Raw genomic sequence first — 6,863 nt, 5'->3', positions numbered from 1 at the left:
AAATCGTAAAGCATGACGCTCAGTAGCTGTGTAATTTCTCTATGATGCTTGATGTAAAATTGCTACTTTTCAGAAACACCTAGTTGTTTGTTTGTAAATTAAATAACAGGTACAGGGCCATTTTTAATGATTATTACATGCACAGTAAATATTTCAATGGTAGAATTAGCATTTTAGCTAACTTTCTTCAAATTAGATTTCTTACATACGGGGAGTACGCAATAAGGAACACATTTGGTTTCAGAAATCAAACCACGTACCGCTCACAATCAGGGCCGTATCCTCCTACACTGCAGTTACTGCCGTGGCAGTACCATTTTTTAAGGCTCAAAATCCCGGAGTTCACTTCTTTTTTGCTTGATTTTAATAAATCTTTAAAAAGCTGAAAAGACACAAAATTTTCACTTATGGGCACCGCCATATTGAATAAGTATCTGTGGTAACAACACTAAGTCACGCGCTTTGCGAGAGGTATCATTGATGTCTAAATTATCCCACTCATCACCAAGTGCGTTTTTGCCAATCCAACAGCAGCCCAAAGAGATCATTGATTGAGCACACTGTTGGACTACAGTGTTTAAGCTGCGCGTGGTACATTTGAGCAGAGGTTGATTGAGACTTGGTTTGAATCAGCATCACCATCTCCATAATGGTAGAAGCAGGTGCATTATTTTTAACATGGTGTTCAATTAACTTTACTTTTTAACTCTACAATAATATTTAATTAAATTATTTCATAGGAGACTACTCGTCTCCTACACCATTCAGCATTGTACCAGGTGATAATTCTACCTCATGCTAGCTGTGACCAACTCCTTTAGCAGCTTTCATTCACATTATATTTTTAATAAGCGTTGTTAAAGACAATCTCAAACAGTATTATATTTAGAAAACAGTGGTTTATAATGTCAAGTTCGCTGTTAGAGCTTGTCCCTCATCAGGAGCCAAGTGTGCTAGATTTGCACCATTTTGAATAATTATACTAAAAAATTTCTCCTGGTTTTTACAACTCAACGAATTTCACAATTTATTTTATTAAGCAAATACAGTGAACACATGATGAAATATTGATTGGTTTTTTATATAGATAGATTTCAAAGTTTATTCGTTGAGTCTACAATTTTGAATTAGTTTGTATTTTTAAAATTAGTTATCAAACCGAAAGTCTTATCAGTTATACTCAAAAAAAAAAATTTTTTATCAATCATTCTTCAAGTAAATAGAATTTTTAGAATTTCACAACCACTGTAAGATTCTCATAATATATATTTCAGCTTTACTCAAGTAAAGCTAACAGAATTAAGGGCTGAAGTATTTACTTCAGCAATATACATATGAGTACATATAATTATATGTACGTATTTTAAATGTACATAAACATATACAATACATATAAATCTCAGTGTCCATATGCCTGTCTGTCCAATTGCCAAGGTAGAGCGACAAAATTTTAGGAATGAAAAACCCACTGCAGACTAGATTCCAACTCTAAACCTCCAGCTTTTCAGACAGATATCTATTAAATACACTACCATGCTTAGTTGGCTATACTATAGAATCAATTGTGTACATACTTATTACGCCTGCCAATTTTTCATGGTTTCACTCTTAACACTGCAGCTAGCGTTACGTGTGAAGCCATATCAAAAAAATATGGTCACAAATGTGAAGGAAAATGCTTGAACTATTGCAATCAGTATAGAGCTGTATATATTAGGTACTGCAGTCGGTGCAGTATTAAAAAATACACAAAAATAAACACAGTACACAGAAATCAACACAATATACAGAAATAAACACAGTACACAGAAATAAACACAGTACACAGAAATAAACTCAGAACACATAAATAAACACAGTACACAGAAATAGACACAGTACACAGAAATAAACACGGTACACAGAAATAAACACGGTACACAGAAATAAACACGGTACACAGAAATAAACATGGTACACAGAAATAAACACGGTACACAGAAATAAACACGGTACACAGAAATAAACACGGCACACAGAAATAAACACAGTACACAGAAATAAACACAGTACACAGAAATAAACACGGTACACAGAAATAAACACACTACACAGAAATAAATACAGTACACAGAAATAAACACAGTACACAGAAATAAACACAGTACACAGAAATAAACACAGTACACAGAAATAGACACAGTACACAGAAATAAACACAGTACACAGAAATAAACACAGTACACATAAATAAACACAGTACACAGAAATAAACACAGTACACAGAAATAAACACAGTACACAGAAATAAACACAGTACACAGAAATAAACACAGTACACAGAAATAAACACAGTACACAGAAATAAACACAGTACACATAAATGAACACACTACACAGAAATAAACACAGTACACAGAAATAAACACAGTACACAGAAATAAACACAGTACACAGAAATAAACACAGTACACAGAAATAAACACAGTACACAGAAATAAATACAGTACACAGAAATAAACACAGTACACAGAAATAAACACAGTACACAGAAATAAACACAGCACACAGAAATAAACACAGTACACAGAAATAAACACAGTACACAGAAATAGACACAGTACACAGAAATAAACACAGTACACAGAAATAAACACAGTACACAGAAATAAACACAGTACACAGAAATAAACACACTACACAGAAATAAATACAGTACACAGAAATAAACACAGTGCACAGAAATAAACACAGTACACAGAAATAAACACAGTACACAGAAATAAACACAGTACACAGAAATAAACACAATACACAGAAATAAACACAGTACACAGAAATAAACACAGTACACAGAAATAAACACAGTACACAGAAATAAACACAGCACACAGAAATAAACACACTACAAAGAAATAAACACAGTGCACAGAAATAAACACAATACACAGAAATAAACACAGTACACAGAAATAAATACAGTACACAGAAATAAACACAGTACACAGAAGTAAACACACTACACAGAAATAAACACAGTACACAGAAATAGACACAGTACACAGAAATAAACACAGTACACAGAAATAAACACAGTACACAGAAATAAACACAGTACACAGAAATAAACACAGTACACAGAAATAAACACAGTACACAGAAATAAACACACTACACAGAAATAAATACAGTACACAGAAATAAACACAGTACACAGAAGTAAACACACTACACAGAAATAAACACAGTACACAGAAATAGACACAGTACACAGAAATAAACACAGTACACAGAAATAAACACAGTACACAGAAATAAACACAGTACACAGAAATAAACACAGTACACAGAAATAAACACACTACACAGAAATAGACACAGTGAACAGAAATAAACACAGTACACAGAAATAAACAAACACTTTCATTTAAAAGTTAGAGTGTAAGCGTTGTATATGTTGATTAAAGATGAATTTATTGCATTAAAAACTTTTTTAATTTGTATACATATACCCACGAGAACATATTCATTTATTTGGGTCATTTGAAAAAGTATATATAAAGGCATATACTGCTGAAGTAAACGATTATTTCCCTCAAGTAAAGCTAATAAAAAATGCTCAACACAAAGTACAGAACTATTTTTATATTTAGTTTGAAGAATAGATTGTACTTAACTTTCTGGATACAACTAGTAATAATGGAAAACCAGAAAGTGCCACATAAACCCACAGTTCCGACCTAAATGAATCATTCAAAGAGGCTGCACCATTCCTATTTTCAATCTCCAAGAGCTAGGAAACACTAAAATACACTCTTAAAATCAAATAAGAGGCCTCCTGTTGCAATCTCACTAAATACAAACAACTAAACTCAGATTATCGATCACATCTAATTTTATTACAAGGAAGGACAACTCTGCCGTTTTGTTATTGCCTGTTTAAAAAACAGATAGATTAACTTTGAGCGAGTATATCTAAATAAAGAGCGACAGTGTCTAAGCATTATGGGAAGGTAAATTCTCGATAACCACAAGAATGATTACGAGTGATTATTAATTCTGAACGGAACGTGTCCGCCCTGAATGCTTATATTTGTCTGCAAGTGTCACGATGGCAATGCTATGCTATCTTTACACATAATAATTCAATAATTATAAATAGCTATCTAAGTTAGATGTGATCATGTGATCTAAACCAGCCAATCAGCTCAATCAACTTTCACTGTCTCATTGAAGGAGTAACAGAGGAGTCACCTGCTGGATTACTTGTGAAATACTCGCCTACGCTAGCCGTGGTTTACCTCACAAAGATAACTTTAGAAATTTATTAAAAATGTATATCATAGAAGTGATTTAAAAACATAATAAAAAAACAAAGTTATGTATGTAAATGAAAACACTGTCTACTTGAGCCAGTGTTTTGCTCTTTCCCTCTTCTGACATGAAAGAGTGCAGTCACACTTTGATTTATAGTCAAAGCCAAATAAAACACTTGACCTGAAAACAAATTAAAAGCAAATATTTGACTTGACAACCAAAGTAGAATCAAACATTTGACTTGACAACCAAGTAGAATCAAACACCTGACTTGACATCCAAAGTAAAATCAAACATTTGACTTGATAACCAAAGTAGAACCAAACATTTGACTTGACAACCAAAGTAGAATCAAATCTTTGACTTGGCAGCCAAAGTATAATAAATCATGCTACACAAAAAAAATTTTCTCGTTTCATACTGCAAATGTCCTTCATATATTTTAGTTCTACAAATAATATTGGTCTGTGCTTCACACCTGTTATATTTGCATTTTGTATATTTGCATTTGTTATATTTGCAAAGTTTCTATGAAAACTAAAATGAGTGGTAGTCGCGTAGAAAAAGAAGAAGATAATGATTTTCCTGAAATTAGAACGAGATTTTATAGAAAGACAACCAACAAAATTCTTTAAAAAACTTATTAAAAAGGTTAATAGTTGTAGTGAGGAGAAAAGAAATACTGTAGTGTGAAGATGAAGAAAAGAAACCATGAAACTAGTCAAAGTGATAATTATGCATAAATGTAAAACATTGAGTAAAAGAATGAAAAATATTAAAAAATAAAATTTATTCAAAAATCATGGAGTGGAAGCTTTTTTATCTATCTATGCATAGTCTGTAACATGTAACCATGTAATATCAAACCTGCTTTCCAAATTTATACTCGTCAAAGATGAGCTTACGCAGAATTTTAGTAGATTTTATCAGAAAGTATCAGTATATTTCTATCATTTGTGATTGTTTTTGATGCTTTATGTACCATATTGTAGCCTAAGAGTACGTGTGTGAGACAACGCAGGCTGTTTAAGGTGCAGTCCAGTACTCCATGTTCTGCCTTTTCAATGTGCGGATATGACTTTGTGTGCACTAGTCCAGTTTTAAAAACTTTAAGATCACATTTTGAAGATTACTCAGGGTGTAGAATCAAATTTTTGTTAAAATTTATGCCCTATATTGGATAATTTGTATGTTTTGGTAACTGACAGTAGATCTGATCAAAAGGTTTCAGGTTTTTGGCTAGTTATTTAGAAAGCCATCTTTCCAAGATACCACCCGTTGTCAAACCCAAGCACCAGCATTTTGGGCGTATTTAACACATCTAAAAGTATTTTATGTAATATTTTAATTACGATAACATAGTGAGAAGGCGACACCGCATAATTATTATGTAGCAGTATTCCATGGCAGTTCAGCATGATAAGACAACAACTAATAAACCTGCTTAAAAGAACTTTACCAGAAAGTTATTGCATACGGTTATGGACAACTGGCTCAGACAAGAAGCAAAAATTCCACATTGTAATTTTTGCTATAATAAAATCCTTTTCCGTCTGTTTGAAGCCACAAGTAGGTGTTGGTGAAAAAATGGTGTCATACAAGATTTGAACTCACATCACTCAGCTTGGTAGAATGACGCTCAAACATCTGCATTTAATCAACTGCTTTACCTCAATTTGGAATAGTTGTACACATAATTATTACACCTGATGATCTCTTGCGGTACACTAGACTACCAACGTACTAGTATTTGCTACAATAAGAACCATCTCCGTCTGTTTGTCTGTCTGTCTGTCTGAAGCCATTGTTGGATACTGGAAAAGTCTATAAAACGAAGAGTATTTCGCCCTTTTTGTTTACATGCCAAACTGGGAAAAGATATCTGTCCCCTCGTTTACAACAAATTACTAGATAATAACACTACATACATACGCTACCCGTAAAAGTGGCATTGGTCACTGTTTGTATAACTTTAAAATTATGCCAAATATTTACTGTACGTCTGTCAGAAGTCAGAGTTGGAAATTGGGATAAAATATTGCTTTGTGTGGGGTTCGAACTCTAACACCTGCACCAATTACGCACAGTTCTTTTGTGTCATTTTTTGGCACCGCATATTAGACTACCAGAGTAATAGTCATTGATAATTCGTCAGTTGAAACAAATAAAATTTTGTCATACTAAATTCTCCAGTTCTGTTTAGTTTTGCCATAGTAAATGCTAGATTATTCTTCTATTGCTGGTCCAAGCTAGAAAGGTGCAGCAAAAGAATGCATAACAATATCAGCTTATTTTGGAATCCAGCCAAATGAGTCAAGAAATGACACTGATCCACATTTCCTGAACTAACAGCTGGTGGTAGTATTAGGTCCAACACATCAGACAGGAAATAGATATTATCTCTATATTTTTAGTATCTTTAATTCATCCGGCGAGTGCACTCGTTACGACCTATCCAAAGGTGTCAAATCTAATACATCCTTCCTCCTTTCATGAGCAAAATCCGCCACAAGTTTGTCACAAAAATGTCTGATATTTTGATACTAGATAATCTAACCACAAAATGG

This window comes from Watersipora subatra, chromosome 5 (assembly GCF_963576615.1).
Source record: "Watersipora subatra chromosome 5, tzWatSuba1.1, whole genome shotgun sequence".
Classification (NCBI taxonomy): Eukaryota; Metazoa; Bryozoa; class Gymnolaemata; order Cheilostomatida; family Watersiporidae; genus Watersipora; species Watersipora subatra.
The sequence above is the reverse complement of the archived record's forward strand: the minus strand, read 5'-3'. Positions refer to the sequence as shown.